The following is a 19,105-nucleotide window of genomic DNA, read 5'->3' on the forward strand; positions in this document are numbered from 1 at the left end:
AGGCAGGATTCAAACCTGCGACCGTAGCGGTCGCGCGCTTCCAGACTGTAGCGCCTAGAATCGCTCGGCCACCTCGGCCGGCACACTTCTTTCATCTTGCAATAAATTTCTGAAATATTTTCCACTTCTGGGCGAAGGTATTGAATAACCGTTCATTGTGCTGATCGGAAGGAGCCCACCATGAAACGAACTGCAGGAACAATTCTCCAGAAATGAGGAAGTTGTGGTGAAGCCATTAGGTGTGCTTGAGCAAATGGGAACACCACCACACCATTCACCTACTGAGATTGCATAACACGCTACTATAGTGAAGTTCTTCTTTCCAATTATTTACAAATACTTTCATGTTGGATGTATAAATTGTATTACATCTGCATAATAGAAGGGGCATTCATCTCAGAGTATCAGTTTGGTACTAACATATTCGTTGGCATAATTACAATGGAAATGGCAAAACTGTGAAGTACAGCATGCTCAGTCGCCTTTCATCAGTTGATATATAAATATGTTACCTCAAATCGCAGGCCATTCTTTATGTCATAGTCTCGTTGACTAGATGCAGTGTAATATAACCGTAGTTGCTTCTTCGTGGCAACCATTTTGTTGTTGTCACCTTCTTCGAACACATATTACTCCCGTGATGTCCTGCGTATAAGATACGTTTGAATCATAGCGAGCCCTCTATTAGACAGAATCACTCGTGAATATTGTAGTGTAAATTGAATTCTCTGACGGAAGAGTATATACAGTCCTTTCAGCGACAGAATACATGCTTCCTAGTTAATCAGGCCTTTCACACAAACGATCCGAAGTGGCGTACTGACGTGAACAGTTTACTTCCATCTAATATTTTGTTTTTAAATTTTATTTTCATTTTGGTATTTCCATATGACGCTAGCTCAAAATCAGCAGCTTAGTCAGCAAGCTGCGAGCGGTAAGCTATGGGCGAATGCTTCACGAACAGAGCACAAATTACGGGTCAAGTGCTCCTTCTTCAGAAACGGTGGGATAGTCATCCGAACCCTCCGCAATAGTAAAACATTCCATATTCGAAGCACATCTAATAGTGTAAACACCTTCATCGTAGCCGGCCGCGGTGGTCTAGCGGTTCTGGCGCTGCAGTCCGGAACCGCGGGACTGCTACGGTCGCAGGTTCGAATCCTGCCTCGGGCATGGGTGTGTGTGATGTCCTTAGGTTAGTTAGGTTTAAGTAGTTCTAATTTCTAGGGGACTTATGACCTAAGATGTTGCGTCCCATAGTGCTCAGAGCCATTTGAACCATTTTGAACCACCTTCATCGTAAATGGTTCTGGGAAACTCGTTGCGAAAATTTGCCGAAAATTTGATTTCAACACAGAATTATAAAGATTAATAATAATGTAAGAAATTAAATAACGGAGAGAGTGGGCTCAGAAATTTCTTTTTCGGCGAATACAGTTCACAATTGACGGTTAAAACTGCAGCAGAAAGTAACATTAGTATTTTATGCCCCATGGGCAGCCAGATCATTAGGGATGGAACACTAGGGTGTATCACAGAAAATTACTCCAGTGGTGTAACGAAACCAAGAGAACCGTAAATCTGGGTTTTATATAACTTGTGCTTGGTCCACTCAGTCTCATATCTTTCACCGAAATTTTTGTTTAACTTTTTAGCTTAGTTTTTGTGATGCATAAGAACTTGGAGTAAGACTTTCACAACATGTTTTTCGGCTGAGAATTTCACACCGTATTTATCTGCTAGAAAAATAACCACATCCTCTCTGATTTGCGAAGTACGACGTAACGTTTCTAGGAAGCAGATGTTCCATTACCTAGATTGGTTAGTGACCGGCTTATTTCTGTCAGCTGCAACGCGAGGGAGGTGTTTCAGGAACTGGTCACCGCTAGTAATTGCGTCCACAACTGATAACGGAAGCGGAGTTAGAGCAAAGTTGAGCTTTGTGCTCGCGCCCTCCCTCGGCCGTCACCGAACTGTTTGCTAAAAGCCCTGGCTAGTAACAGCGTAGTCAGCCTCACAGCACGCAGCAGTCCCTGGTCAGCTGCAGGCCTGTTTGTCTGCTTCCGGCGGTACAGTGCTGAAGCCAACGCGGTGACAACTGCTTCTGTACGCTACGGGCATACAACCATTGTACGAGTGCGAAGTAATCAGACTGATAGACGGTATGCTTTGATGAATAAAGGCTGACAATTCTAGATTTTATATTTATTCGAATATACGAAAAAAATCTGACAAGTTTTCTGTCTCCCATTCTTCTTTAAATTATATCTTGTATTTAGTTGTGGAATTTCTGGTAACGTGGCTCTCTGGTAGTACCTGAAATACAAATTAACTGACCAACAAGCCAAAATTCGTCCAATAAAGATAATTTCGTAAGTAATTTTCGACGTATGGTGTGCATTACGTACTTGGTTTCTTAAAAAGGTAGATTCGTTTTTGGGTGGTACCCTCCTTGATCATCACTAAAATTACGACAACGAAGTATATTTTGTCGCTTTTAAAGATGGTTGCCTTTATCTGTCATAGGTCTGTGAAAGCGAATCATTGAGTTGTCTTAATGTTGGGAAATGTAGGGTGAACATTGCGTAGTTCTCATGTGCAGTAGGCAAAACTAAAATCAACATTCACACTATGTGGAACATAGCTGAAAAACTGGGCATGGATATTTTCTTGTGTGGAAGAAGCAAACTGTAAATAAGGAAACTTAAGTGCACATTAAAAATTAAACGTTGTTTTTAGGCTTCGTGATTGATATGGAACTGTTTGATTGACTTTGCAAACAGTCAGTTAACATTTCTGAACTTCACGATACGCGCTTAGTGATCTCACGTATACAGGGTGGTCCATTGATCGTGACCCGGCTAAATATATCACTAAATAAGCGTCAAACGAAAAACTACAAAGAACGAAAGTTATCTTGCTTGAAGGGGGAAACCGGATGGCGCTATGGTAGGCGCGCTAGATGGTGCTGCCATAGGTGAAACGGATATCAACTGCGTTTTTTTAAATAGGAGCCATTTTTTTATTTCATATTCGTGTAGTACGTAAAGAAATATGAAAGTTTTAGTTGTACCACTTTCTTCGCTTTCTGATAGATGGCGCTGTAATAGTCACAAACATATGGCTCACAAATTTAGACGAACAGCTGGTAACCGGTAGGCTCTCTAAATTAAAAGACAGAACGTAGGATCGTTTGAACGTTTTATTTCGGTTGTTCCAATGTGATACATGTACCTTTCTGGACTTATCATTTCTGAGAACGCATACTGTCACAGCGTGATAACCTGTAAATACCACATTAATGCAATGAAGGCTCAAAATGAAATCCGTCAACCTCAGTGCCTTTGGCAATACGTGTAACGACATTCCTCTCAACAGCGAATAGTTCGCCTTCCGTAATGTTCGCACATGCATTGACAGTGCGCTGATACAGGTTGTCAGGCGTTGTCGGTGGATCACGATAGCAAATATCCTTCAACTTTCCCCACAGAAAGAAATCCGGGGACGTCAGATCCGGTGAACGTGCAGGCCATGGAATGGTGCTTCGACGGCCAATCCACCTGTCATGAAATATGCTATTCAATACCGCTTCAACCGCGCGCGACCCATGTGCCACACATCCATCATGTTGAAAGTACATCTACATTCCGTCATGCAGTGAAACATCTTGTAGTAACATCGGTAGAACATTACGTAGGAAATCAGCAGACTTTGCACCATTTAGATTGCCATAGATCAAATGGGTGCCAATTATCCATCCTCCCATAATTCCGCACCAACAATTAACCCACCAAGATCACTGATGTTCCACTTTTCGCAGCCATCGTGGATTTTCCGTTGCCCAGAAGTGCATATTACGCCGGTTTACGTTACCGCTTCTGGTGAATGACGCTTCGTCGCTAAAAAGAACGCGTGTAAAAAACCTGTCATCGTCCTATAATTTCTCTTGTGCTCAGTGGCAGAATTGTACACGACGTTCAAAGTAGTCGCCATGCAATTCCTGGAACATAGAAATATAGTACGGGTGCAATCGATGTTGATGTAACATTCTCAACACCGACGTTTTTGCGATTCCAGTCTGCTACTGATGTGCGGATTAGCCGCGACAGCAGCTAAAACACCTACTTGGGCATCATCATTTGTTGCAGGTCGTGGTTGACGGCTGAACACTTCCTGTTTCCTTAAATAACGTAACTATCCGGCGAATGGTCCGGACACTAGGATGATGTCTTCCAGGATACCGAGCAGCATACATAGCACACGCTCGTTGGGCATTTTGATCACAACAGCCATACATCAATACGACATCGACCTTTTCCGCAATTGGTAAACGGTCTATTTTAACACAGGTAATGTATCAGGAAGCAAATCCCGTCCGCACTGGCGGAATGTTACGTGATACCACGTACTTATACGTTTGTGACTGTTAAAGCGCGATCTATCACAAAGCGAAAAAAGTGGTCTTACTAAAACACGAATATGTAATAAAAATGGGGGACCCTATTTAAAAAAAAACAGTTGATATCCGTTTCACCTATGGAAGCGCCATCTAGCCGGCCAACCCTAGCGCCATCTGATTTCCCCCTTCAAGCTAGACGAGTTTCGTTCTTTGTAGGTTTTTCGTTTCATGCTTATTTCGTGAGATACTTGGCCCGGTCACTATCAATGGACCACCCTGTATATCATTTTTTATGTGGTACAGGGTGGGACAAACAGGTCCACTTGGATATTCGTCCGAATGACTGAAGTGATATGCCGGACCCTCGCGACAGTCGTAGGATTGATATAGTGAAGTGCAGACACATTTTCTCATTTGCGAGCATCTATCGGATCCTGTCTAACGGACTAAGCATTGTGTGGCACTCTTTAATGACACTTTGACATCATTGTAAAGATTAATAATAGAAGAATATAATAAATTGAATGACAAAGATAGTGAGCCTAGAAATTTTTTTCTTGGCGAATACAGGTCACAATTGAAAGTTAAAACTGCAGCCGAAAGGAACATATCAGTATTTAACGGCCTATTGGCCACACCTTTTCCACGATTTCTTTATCACGTAACTTACCACAACGTACACCAGTTCCTTCACTGTATGTGCCGTCGTCTGCTTTGCACTGCTCCACTCACACAAACACAGCCCGCACTACGCTCTCGACCTGTGTGGACCACGTGGTGGCCATACACACAGCGTGCGCGGCACGGGGTGTGGTTATATGCATACATTGACGTCCAGTCGTATCCGCTCGTCCGGGAGACTTATTTACCTTGCCCTCCATGAAAAATCGGTACAGACATACAGGAACTGTAAAAGGATGCTCAGAAAAGAAGTATGATTCGTAAAGAGACACATCTGATACTCATCACGTAAGACTTCAGAACGATTTTGATGAAACTTTTCGAAAAATATTGGGAGGGGCAGTTTGTATCCATATGGGACATTTACAGGGTGTTTCAAAAATGACCGGTATATTTGAAACGGCAATAAAAACTAAACGAGCAGCGATAGAAATACACCGTTTGTTGCAATATGCTTGGGACAACAGTACATTTTCAGGCTGACAAACTTTCGAAATTACAGTAGTTACAATTTTCAACAACAGATGGCGCTGCAAGTGATGTGAAAGATATAGAAGACAACGCAGTCTGTGGGTGCGCCATTCTGTACGTCGTCTTTCTGCTGTAAGCGTGTGCTGGTCAAAACGTGCAAGTGTGCTGTGGACAACATGGTTTATTCCTTAGAACAGAGGATTTTTCTGGTGTTGGAATTCCACCGCCTACAACACAGTGTTGTTGCAACAAGACGAAGTTTTCAACGGAGGTTTAATGTAACCAAAGGACCGAAAAGCGATACAATAAAGGATCTGTTTGCAAAATTTCAACGGACTGGGAACGTGACGGATGAACGTGCTGCAAAGGTAGGACGACCGCGTACGGCAACCACAGAGGGCAACGCGCAGCTAGTGCAGCAGGTGATCCAACAGCGGCCTCGGGTTTCCGTTCGCCGTGTTGCAGCTGCGGTCCAAATGACGCCAACGTCCACGTATCGTCTCATGCGCCAGAGTTTACACCTCTATCCATACAAAATTCAAACGCGGCAACCCCTCAGCGCCGCTACCATTGCTGCACGAGAGACATTCGCTAACGATATAGTGCACAGGATTGATGACGGCGATATGCATGTGGGCAGCATTTGGTTTACTGACGAAGCTTATTTTTACCTGGACGGCTTCGTCAATAAACAGAACTGGCGCATATGGGGAACCGAAAAGCCCCATGTTGCAGTCCCATCGTCCCTGCATCCTCAAAAAGTACTGGTCTGGGCCGCCATTTCTTCCAAAGGAATCATTGGCCCATTTTTCAGATCCGAAACGATTACTGCATCACGATATCTGGACATTCTTCGTGAATTTGTGGCGGTACAAACTGCCTTAGACGACACTGCGAACACCTCGTGGTTTATGCAAGATGGTGCCCGGCCGCATCGCACAGCCGACGTCTTCAATATCCTGAATGAATATTTCGATGATCGTGTGATTGCTTTGGGCTATCCGAAACATACAGGAGGCGGCGTGGATTGGCCTCCCTATTCGCCAGACATGAACCCCTGTGACTTCTTTCTGTGGGGACACTTGAAAGATCAGGTGTACCGCCAGAATCCAGAAACAATTGAACAGCTGAAGCAGTACATCTCATCTGCATGTGAAGCCATTCCGCCAGACACGTTGTCAAAGGTGTCGGGTAATTTCATTCAGAGACTTCGCCATATTACTGCTACGCATGGTGGATATGTGGAAAATATCGTACTATAGAGTTTCCCAGACCGCAGCGCCATCTGTTGTTGACAATTGTAACTACTGTAATTTCGAAAGTTTGTCTGCCTGAAAATGTACTGTTGTCCCAAGCATATTGCAACAAACGGTGTATTTCTATCGCTGCTCGTTTAGTTTGTATTGCCGTTTCAAATATACCGGTCATTTTTGAAACACCCTGTATTAACGCCTACATGATCTCTATCCACAAACGTGTCGTGCCTGCTTAAAATTCATAAATACAGTAACGTAAAGTGCAGTAGGAACTACGAAGCAACAGTTATAGGAGAAGTTCCAATGCCCTAACATATCAGACAGACGTACAAACAATGGACAAGTTTGTAGAACTACTTGCGAGAGAAAAACTTCAACGATTCTCGTCATAAGTCCTCGGCCACCGTCGTTCAGACATACGTACAGCTGCCTGTAGAAGAGACACCATCTCACTTAGGTAACCATTTTTGTTGATACAACAGGGCACCACGCAGTAAGATCTCAGTGGTCGCCCCAGGGTACGACAACAGTTTAACGGGTGGGTGGAAGTTGCAGCCTGGGTTCACGAAAAGCCATTTGTTGCCTTACAATAGTTGTTAATCCTCTATTTTAACAAACCAGAAATACTGAACATAGACTAAAGTAGCCCTGACAGAACAAGAAATTTAAGATAAGTTAACATAACTTAAACAACACTGTTTAAGTACCTCCTTTCGTAGTTGGAGTTATTTTTACAGGACAAGTAATGCCTCTTGAAAATAACAAGTTCAAGATTTCTAGAAATACAACTCGAGAGCGCTTTAGACACTCGTAAAATTTCAACCAGGAAAATGTAACAACTATACAATTACAGAGAAAGCATCACCCTGATAATTTGAGAACCACTCATTAAATAGTAAACTTCAAACAATGGAGGTCACCCTTATTTATAGAAATTTTACAAGTTATTTATGATTATGATTAAAAATAACTTGGGGGCACATTTACGCTAGCTATTTCGAAACATAAGTTTATTTTCTTTTATTTACAGGTTCAGCATTTTCTCAAACAAGAGAAACTCTTTGATCTTATTTATGGATTCTTCCGTCGCTTCTTGATAGAACAATTCCATATTGAGGCTTGAATAACACTTAGGCGGTTCTTTGTTCTACTGAGTTTCATTTGTTTGAGCTAGTTTTCGGCTTATTAGGCCATCTTCAGATAACTACTGGCTATTGTTGACAAGGAGCCGGTTTTCTTACGAACCCAACATTCTGGACTAAGATACAACGCACTTACATATGATCTTTAGTTGTGGTATTGTCTTTGGAATTGTCAAACGGGTCTTTTGACTTTTGTTCTGTAAATCTGTTCTTTATTATAATAAATCACATTTTATTGTTTGTCAGTTCCATGTATGACAATTACTAATATTATTTAGAATACACATTATTGCAAAATTACAAATTTTTGGTATTTATTGTGAACAGTTGTACAGGACATTGATTTTCGTTTGTACAACTGCGATGTTTTCTTTGGGGGTAATATTTTGTAATTTAAAAATTGTGCATTAATATTTACTAAATATTACATTGTTACAGTTCAGCTACAGTTAGGAATAAAACCACATAAGGCATATTACACTATTTTGGGGTGTGAATTAGTTTACTATTGGGAATTTTATTCGTTAGTAGAAGGTTTCATTTATTGTGTAAAGTTTAAGAGTGGTGATGTGATCAGTTGCAATTGGTCATTTAGGATCAGCTGTAGATTTAGGGCTAAGTGTTTGCTAACTTCAAGTGCTTCTGGTAAGCTGAGTTTTCTGCCTTTGTTGGCTATATGTGGCACTTCTGTGTGTGTTAGATTTTTGCGTCCTTCTTTCAGCACATGTTCAGCAAAGGTGGAGTCTGGTTTATTTAATCTCTAGCAGCGTTCATGTTCAGTCTACCTGGTTGATATGACCTGGCCCGTTTGACCAATGCATAGTTTGTTGCAATCAGTGCAGGTTATATTGTAGATCCCACTGTCTACGGGAGACAGGCCATACCAACAAGGCTGACTGAATATGAACGCAGCTGGAGGTTAAATAAATCAGACTCCATCATTGCTGTACATGTGCTCTAAGAAGGACACAAATATCTAACAAACACACATAAGTGCTACATATAGCCAACAAAGGCAGAAAAATCAGCCTACTAGAAGCACTTACTAGAAGCCCTAAATCCACAGCTGGTCCTAAATGACCAATTGCAACTGAGCACATCAGCACTCTTAAATTTTACTCAATAAATTAAACCTGCTACTAACCAATAAAATTCCCAATAGTAAACTAATTCACACCCCAATATAATGTAACATCCATTATGTGTTTAAATTCCTAAGTGTAACTCAACTGTAACAATGTAATATTTGGTATATATTAATGCACAATTTTCTAATAACAAAATGTAATTCCCAAAGAAAACATCGCAGTTGTACAACCAACAATTAGTGTCCAGTACAACAGTTCACAAGAAATACCAAAGCCTTGAAATTTTGTACTAATGTGTATTCTAAATAATTTTAATTGTTGTCATACACAGTATTGACAAACCATAAAATGTGACTTATTATATTAAAGAATAGTTTTACAGAACAGAAAGTCAAAAGACCCGTTTGACAGTTCCAAAGACAATACCACTACTAAAGATCATTTGTAAGTGCGTTGTATCTTAGTCCAGAATGTTTGGCTCGTAAGAACACAAGCTCCTTGTAAACAATAGCCAGTAGTTACCTGAAGATGACCTAATAAGCCGAAAACTAGTTCATACAAATAAAAATCAGTAGGACTAAAAACAACCTAAGTGTTATTCAACCCTCGAAACTCTCTGACCTTAGGAGTTTTTCAAACATGAAACAATAATGGCAAAGATGACCGAAACGCTGAACAAACTACAATAAAAATGAAAACACAGTTTAAATACACTCAGATATATCGACCATAAGTTGAGTTCAGACAGAGAGGGGGGGGGGGGGGGGGGGCGCATTTAGTAACATGAGTACGGAGTTGTGGAGAATAGCGCGCAAACCAGCCTAACGGTAGCAAGTTTAACACCGGAGCACATGTGCCTAAATTCAGAAGTACCTTACCCAGAAATAAGGTAGGGCGTGTGCTTACCAGAGACAATCAACGTCATCACGACGCCCACATCACCAAAATGTCACCTCCAAAGCCAGACAGTCAACGGGGGCGCAACAGCGTGGAGCCCAACACTCCCCATCATTATGGCCTTGTACAAATAGTCGCAGACTTGGACGGGCAACCGCCGATCAGGCCCATAATGTCACGATCACCGCTCGTCACACGTTCCTCTCTCTAAAAGCCCCACCGTTCTTCACCACCCCTCCCCAACACCCTGTAACCAAAGATCCAACTGCAGGAAGACCGAAGCGTCACCTGGTGGTGTAACAGGAAAACGAATTGCGCCAGTAAGCAAAGACATAAAAGCTCGGAAAACGAGCCGACACTGCTCGCGCAGGAATGTCGTGTCAGTTATCGCTCTGTATTCGAATAAAGTCATTTCTAGTGAATAGAACTACACATCCGACAACTCTGGATTCAGTCGGGTCATTGCTTAGGAATGGTGGAATTCCAAAAGTGGAATTCCTAAACTATTTAATTAGTTATAAGCCTCTCTGTAACTAAATATTTTTATGAATGAGAGTCCATCTATAAAACTGCAACAATAATTCCGTTTTGTCGTGACAGCAGTCTGCTGCGTTCATTCAGGCAACCTATTAATCCTCAAAACAATTAAAAACTCACTTTTTCTAAACCCCAAAATTGTTTGCCATCACGCCGTAGGACACTGAAGATCAATAGACCTGCCTGATTGTCTTCTTTCAAGCCGTAGTACAGAAATCTGGCTAAAGCCTGAAATAAGTTCTGCAGAAATTTTTACGAAGTCTCAGACGGTGTTCAGGAAAGATAGATTAGGCAGAATTGGTGCTGGAGTGTTTGTGTCTGTCAGTAGTGGTTTATCTTGTAGTGAAGTCGAAGTAGATACTCCGTGCAAATTGGTATGGGTGGAGGTTATACTTAACAGCCGAACTAAGTTAATAATTGGCTCCTTCTACCGACCCCCAGACTCCGATGATATAGTTGCTGAACAGTTCAGAGAAAATTTGAGTCTCGTAACAAATAAACATCCCACTCATATGGTTATAGTTGGTGGGGACTTCAACCTTCCCTCGATATGTTGGCGAAAATACTTGTTCAAAACCGGTGGTAAGCAAAAAATACTTCCGAGATTGTCCTAAATGCTTTCTCCGAAAATTATTTCGAACAGTTAGTCCACGAACGCGCGCGAATTGTAAATGGTTGCGAAAACACACTTGACCTATTAGCCACAAACAATCCAGAGCTGATAGAGAGCATCATGACTGATACAGGGATTAGTGATCACAAGGTCGTTGTAGCTTGGCTCAATACCGTTTGTTCCAAATCCACCAGAAACAAACGCAAAATAATTTTATTTAAAAAAGCGGATAAAGTCTCACTAGAAGCCTTCTCAGACACAGTCACCATTCCTTCCGAACTGACTATGCAAAAGTAGACGAAATGTGACTCAAATTCAAAGATATAGGAGCAACAGCAATTGAGAGATTCATACCTCATAAATTGGTAAGAGATGGATCTGATCCCCCGTGGTACACAAAACAGGTCCGAACGCTGTTGCAGAGGCAACGGAAAAAGCATGCGAAGTTCAGAAGAACGCGAAATCCCGAAGATTGGCGAAAATTTACAGACGCGCGAATTTGGCACGGACTTCAATGCGAGATGCCTTTAATAGGTTCCACAACGGAACATTGTCTCGAAATTTGGTAGAAAATCCGAAGAAATTTTGGTCGTATGTAAAGTACACAAGCGGCAAGACGCTGTCAATACCTTCGCTGCGCAATGCCGATGGTACTGTTACCGACGACTGTGCCGCTAAAGCGGAGTTATTGAACGCAGTTTTCCGAAATTCCTTCACCAGGGAAGACGAATGGAATACTCCAGAATCTGAAACACGAACAGCTGCTACCACGAGTTTCTTAGAAGTAGATACCTTAGGGGTTGCGAAGCAACTAAAATGGCTTGACACGGGCAAGTCTTCAGGTCCAGATTGTATACCGATTAGGTTCCTTTCAGATTACGCTGATACAATAGCTCCCTACTTAGCAATCATATAGAACAGCTCGCTCACCGATAGATCTGTACCTACAGATTGGAAAACTGCGCAGGTCGCACCAGTGTTTAAGAAGGGTAGTAGGAGTAATCCATCGAACTACCGACCTATATCGGTTTGCAGTAGGGTTTTGTAACATATACTGTATTCAAACATTATGAATCACCTCGAAGGGAATGATCTATTGATACGTAATCAGCATGGTTTCAGAAAACATCGTTCTTGTGCAACACAGCTAGCTCTTTACTCGCTCGAAGTAATCGCCGCTATCGACAGGGGATCTCAAGTTGATTCCGTATTTCTAGATTTCCGGAAAGCTTTTGACACCGTTCCTCACAAGCGACTTCTAATCAAGCTGCGGGCGTATGGGGTATCGTCTCAGTTGTGCGACTGGATTCGTGATTTCCTGTCAGGAAGGTCGCAGTTCGTAGTAATAGACGGCAAATCATCGAGTAAAACTTAAGTGATATCAGGTGTTTCCCAGGGAAGCGTCCTGGGACCTCTGCTGTTCCTGATCTGTATAAATGACCTGGGTGATAATCTGAGCAGTTCTCTTAGGTTGTTCGCAGATTATGCTCTAATTTACCGTCTAGTAAGGTCATCCGAAGACCAGTATCAGTTGCAAAGCGATTTAGAAAAGATTGCTGTATGGTGTGGCAGGTGGCAGTTGACGCTAAATAACGAAAAGTGTGAGGTGATCCACATGAGTTCCAAAAGAAATCCGTTGGAATTCGATTACTCGATAAATAGTACAATTCTCAAGGCTGTCAATTCAACTAAGTACCTGGGTGTTAAAATTACGAACAACGTCAGTTGGAAAGACCACATAGATAATATTGTGGGGAAGACGAGCCAAAGGTTGCGTTTCATTGGCAGGACACTTAGAAGATGCAACAAGTCCACTAAAGAGACAGCTTACACTACACTCCTTGGTCCTCTGTTAGAATATTGCTGCGCGGTGTGGGATCCTTACCAGGTGGGATTGACGGAGGACATCGAAAGGGTGCAAAAAAGGGCAGCTCGTTTTGTATTATCACGTAATAGGGGAGAGTGTGGCAGATACGATACGCGAATTGGGATGGAAGTTATTACAACAAAGACGTTTTTCGTCGCGGCGAGATCTATTTACGAAATTTCACTCACCAACTTTCTCTTCCTAATGCGAAAATATTTTGTTGAGCCCAAACTACATAGGTACGAATGATCATCAAACTAAAATAAGAGAAATCAGAGCTCGAACAGAAAGGTTTAGGTGTTCGTTTTTCCCGCGCGCTGTTCGGGAGTGGAATGGTAGCGAGATTGTATGATTGTGGTTCGATGAATCCTCTGCCAAGCACTTAAATGTGAATTGCAGAGTAGTCATGTATATGTAGATGTAGTACGCTGAAGAGCCAAAGACCTGCCTAATTTCGTATAGGGCCTCTGCGAGCTCGAAGAAGTGCCGCAACACGACGTGACATGGACTCGACTAATGTCTGAACTACCTGTACGTCCATCTTTTTAGCGATGGTGGCGGGACTCGGCTGCTCGATACAGCATGGCAAATTAAACATCTTTCAACCGCCAATTTTCAACCTTATATTATTGGGCAACCAGTCTCAGCATTTTACAGCGCCAACAGTCGGCTGGTGATGGTTGAAGTTATCATTGTAACAATTATCTACTTATACCAGTATTGCTGGCCCCTATTTTCATCACAGGCGAGGCGCATTACTCCTACACGTCCGTCAGGAGCGTTAAGATGGAGTGGAGAAACGTTGAAACTGGTTGCCCGATAGCCGGCCGAAGTGGCCGTGCGGTTAAAGGCGCTGCAGTCTGGAACCGCAAGACCGCTACGGTCGCAGGTTCGAATCCTGCCTCGGGCATGGATGTTTGTGATGTCCTTAGGTTAGTTAGGTTTAACTAGTTCTAAGTTCTAGGGGACTAATGACCTCAGCAGTTGAGTCCCATAGTGCTCAGAGCCATTTGAACCTATTTGGTTGCCCGATAATATAAGGTTGGAAATCAATCCCCAAAATGTGTTTAATTTGACATCCGCAGTGTCTGAAGTACTTCTAGAGGGAACTGATACCATGAATCCTGCAGGCTGTCCATAAATCCGTAAGAGTACGAGGGGGCGGAGATCTCTTCCGAACAGCACGGTGCAAGGCATCGCAGATATGCTCAACAGTGTTTCGGCAGTTTGGTGGACAGCGGAAATGTTTAAACACAGAGGAGTGTTCCTGGAGCCCCTCTGTAGCAATTCTGGACTTGTGGGGTGTAGCATTGTCCTACACAGCTCCTTCGGAATGCACAATTGGCATGGATGGATGCAGGTTATCAGACAGGATGCTTACGTACGTGTCACCTGTCAGAGTCGTACCTAGACGTATGAAGGGTCACATATCACTCCAACTGCACACTCCCCAAGCCTTTACGGAGCCTCCACCAGCTTGAACAGTATCCTGTTGAGAAGCAGCGTTCATGTTTTCATGAAATTGTCTCCATCCGCTCGATACAATTTGAAACGAGACTCATCCGATCAGGCATGTATCCAATCATCAACAGTCCAATGTCGGTGTTGACGGGCCCAGGCGAGGTATAAAGCTGTGTGTCGTGCTGTCATCAAGGGTACACGAGTGGGCCTTCGGCTCAGAACGTCCATGTGAATGATGTTTCGTTGAATGGTTCGCACGATGATTTTTGTTGACGGCCCAGCATTGATATCTGCAGCAGTTTTCGGAACGGTTGCACTTCCGTCACGTTGAACGATTTTCTTCAGTCGTCTTTGGTCCCGATCTTGCAGGATGTTGTTTCCGGCCCCACTCGCCAAATGGTCATACGGGAAAATCCCCACTTCATCACTACCTCGGAAAATCTGTGTCCCGTCGCTCGTACGCCGACTATAATACCACGTTCAAACTCATTTAAATCTTGATAACCTGCCGATGTAACAGCAGTAACTGATTCATTGGCAGAACACTTAGAAGGTGCAACAAGTTTACTAAGGACAATGCTTACACCATGCTTGATCGGCCTGTTCTGGAGTACTGCTGTGCGGTGTGTGATCCGCATCAGGTGGGACTCACGGATGACATCGAAAAAGTACAAAGAAGGGTAGCTCGTTTTGTATTATCGCGAAATAGGGGAGATAGTGTCACAGACATGATACGTGAATTGGAGTGCAATCATTAAAACAACGGCGTTTTTCTTTGCGACGGGATCTTCTCGTGAAATTTCAATACCAGTTTTCTCCTCCAATTGCGAAAACATTCTGTTGAAGTCCGGGTACACAGGGTGAAATGATCATCACGATAAAATAAGAGAAATCAGGGCTCGGACAGAAAAATTTAAGTGCTCGTTTTTCCGTCGTGCCGTTCGAGAGTGGAACGGTGGAGAGGCAGCTTGAGAGTGGTTCACCGAACCCTCTGTCAGGCACTTTATTGTGAATATCAGAGTAACCACGTAGATGTAGACAGATGTAGATGAGAACGACTGCGCCAGACTCTTGTTGTCTTATACAGGCGTCACCATTTTGTGTTTGCATATCTCTGTATTTCAATACGCATGTCTATACCAGATTCTTTGGAGCGTCAGTGTATTTTGAAATTAGACTCCAAGGTGTCTGAAACCTTCCTCTGTAGCTTTAGCGAGCATCCCTACCACGTCATCCACGGCGACCCATCAAACCGTAAGGTGCCGTCACTTGGGAAAAATCGCCAGATCTTTAAAGTTCATTTGAGGTTAAGATGGGTTAATCATGTCTCATTGCCATTACGTTTCACCACAACTATTCCCAGCGTCATGGTGGACGTGTCACAGGACGGGAAGGTCGTCACACACTCTCTTATCCTCATTTCACTGCTCCTTTTGACGCCTCATCGATGGAGGTCGTAGTCGCGATGCCCAGCGTTGAAATCATGCGGGTTTCTTATTGGTGGCCAAGGAAAACATTTCAATCTCATTACCGCTAAGTCATGAAAACATGTCATAGGATCGCATGAATAGCATGCATGAAACCATCCACTCTCGTGGGGCGTATGTTTAAAAACATTTCGCGGGCGAAAAACGCAATTTGCAGTGCAGCCTGCAAGAGAACGATGCTTTTGGCAGTCTTTCACGCTGCTGACATGTCGAGGACAATTCAACTATTCAACCTAAGGACAATCTGGTGGAGAAACCCCATTGAAAGAGATCTGATCTCTTTGGTGTGTAGCATTACCGAATTTTTTATCTTGTATCTTGGTGGACTCACTAGGACGCATTAAAAATCATTCGACGGGACTAGAACGTGAACCACAGTAACGAAGGTAGTCAATGCCTTTCACTACTCTTCTTTTGGGCCCCTCTGTGGCGTTATCACCTTGACACATGCATGAATAAAGCGGCAAAGGGTACCTCTAGGAACCCTCCCCCTCCCAGTTCGGTAGCTATCTCCGTGTGTCACCTTTGTCGCCGTACAGAGACAGCTAGTGGCTGATCCCAAGGTGCCAGTGTGACAGTCACCCACTTAGATATCACTGAGCTGCGTGGTGGTAACTCTCTGAACTAGCGTCTGCTGGCAACAGGCGAGAACTAAAGATGTCGAAAGGGATGGCTGTCAAGTTGGCGCGTAGGAAACGGTCACTGATTGTCTCTGCACTGGAACACTTTTAAAGCGCTTAGAAAAAGATACGCTGATGGCACTGAGAGTGTTGTCGGGTTAAGGTATTAAACTATTTTCGTTTCTCTAAGTTTCCTATTGAAAATAAACAACAGCATCGCAAACTGGAATGCAACCAAGATTCTATTAGGAACCAAGTAAATTATGATTACAAAAAAGGTTCAAATGGCTCTGAGCACTATGGGACTTAACATCTGAGGTCATCAGTCCCCTAGAATTTCGAACTACTTAAACCTAACTAACCTAAGGACATCACACACATCCATGCCCGAGGCAGGAATCGAACCTCCGAACGTAGCTGTCGCGCCGTTCCAGACTGAAGCGCCTAGATCCGCTCGGCCACATTGGCCGGCAAAACTATTTTTACGTAAAAGGAAACTGTCACCAGGCTAATTAGGCAAAGTTGCACCAAGCACTGGAATGGCCCACAAAGGAAGTTAAGTACTGGTATTGACTTTGTCTGATACTGACATTCTGTTACACAATCTAGCGCTTAATGTACCAATGATTTGGCATGATCTATACAGGAGGAGTATTAATACGGTTAGGCGGCAACTCGCTCTCAATAACATATATTCTCTGTACATTACAGTAGGAAGTTGATGATCATTATCAGTAAATGATTACGAATGGTGGAGCGCTGCTAACATTGACAACGGGTTCTTTTGTCAGGTTAATTATTTGAAATTACTGCCATTGGAATAGTTACGAAGTAATTTATCTTTTGTACTACTTGTTATTTGTATTCGCAAGGAACATTGGCCTCTTTATTCTATTTAGCTCACATAGAATATGTAACACCTGAGTCCAGCATAGTATGAATAGTTGTAGCTCTTTGCTTACTACAATATACGCAATTTATAAGAATAAAAGTAGTATATTTTGAGCCGTGTTATTGTGATATGAAATTTAAATCTTGCTCAACTGATAGCAAGAGGACTCAGAAACTATCTTGTCATTAATTTCGGATATAGGCTGAATATTTTCGTCACAATACAATATTAGAAACATTGTTAAATATTTCCTGTGCTTTTTGAGTCATCGGTTTTCTCACTGGTCTGATTCTGCCCGCCATGAATTATTCACCTCTGCCAACCTCTTCATCTCTTAGTGGCACTTCCAGTCTACGTCCTCAATTATTTGATGATTGTAGGGACCAGTCAAACTTCCTGTACAGGTTTTGCTCTTTACAGCTCCCTCTAGTACCATGAAATTCATTCCCTGATGTCATAATAAATGTCCTATCATCTAGCACCGTCTTCCCGTCTTCTTGTGATTGTTTACCAAATATTCCTTTCCTGTCTGATTTTGCACAGAACGTCTTCTTTCCGTATCAGTCCACCTGATTTTCAACATTCATCTGTAACACCACATCTCAAATGCTTCGATTTTTTTTTCTGTTCCGGTTCACCTCAGTCCATGTTTCACTGCCATACACGTTGTGCTCCAGACGTACATTCTCATAAATTTCTTCCTCAAATTAAGGCCTATGTTTGATACTAATCCTGATGTTCTCGCTGTTCTCATTCCTGCTATTTCCTATTACTTTCGTCATGCTTCTATTTACTCTAAATCTGTATTCAGTACTCATTAGATTCTTCATTCCAATCAGTTGATCATGTAATTCTTCTTTACTTTCACTCAGAACAGCAATGTCATCAGCGAATTGTATCGTTGATATCCTTTCACATTGAATCTTAATTTCACTCCTGAACCTTTCTTCTATAACCATCATTGCTCCTTTCATTTGCAGATTGAACAGCAGGGGGGGGGGGGGAGAGTACATCCTTGTCTTGCACTCTTTTTAATCCTAGCACTTCGTTCTTATTCGCCCACTCTTATTACGCCCTGTCGACACTTGTACATATTGTATATTAACCGTCTGCCTCATAACTTATCCCTGTTTTTCTTAGAATTTCGAACAACTTGCACCACTTCACATTGTCGAGTTTTTTTGCATATCTAAACATCCTATGATCATGTCTTGAACTTTCTTTAGTCTAGCTTCCACTATCAATCGCAATGTCAGAATTGCTTCTCTAGTACCATTAACTTTTCTAAAGCCAAGCTGATCGTCATCTAAGAAATCCTCAGTTTTCTTTTCCTTTCTACTGTATATTATTCTTGTCAGCAACTAGAATGCATGAGCTGTTAAGCTGACTGTACGATAATTCTCGCACTTGTGAGCTCTTGCAGTCTTTGTAAATGCGTTCATGATATTTTTCCAAAAGTCACATGACATATCGCCAGACTTATACATTCCTTACGTTAACGTAAATATTCGTTTTGTAGCCACTTCGTCCAGTGGTTTTAGAATTTCTGATGGAATGTTATCTATCCCTTTTGCCTTATTTGCTCTTAACTCCTCCAAAGTTCTCTTAAATTTTGGCAAATACTGGATCCCCTATCTCTTCTAAACAGACTCCTGTTTCTTCCCCTATCACATCAGACAAATCTTCCATCTCAT

Source organism: Schistocerca nitens, chromosome 1, assembly GCF_023898315.1.
Source record: "Schistocerca nitens isolate TAMUIC-IGC-003100 chromosome 1, iqSchNite1.1, whole genome shotgun sequence".
NCBI lineage: Eukaryota > Metazoa > Arthropoda > Insecta > Orthoptera > Acrididae > Schistocerca > Schistocerca nitens.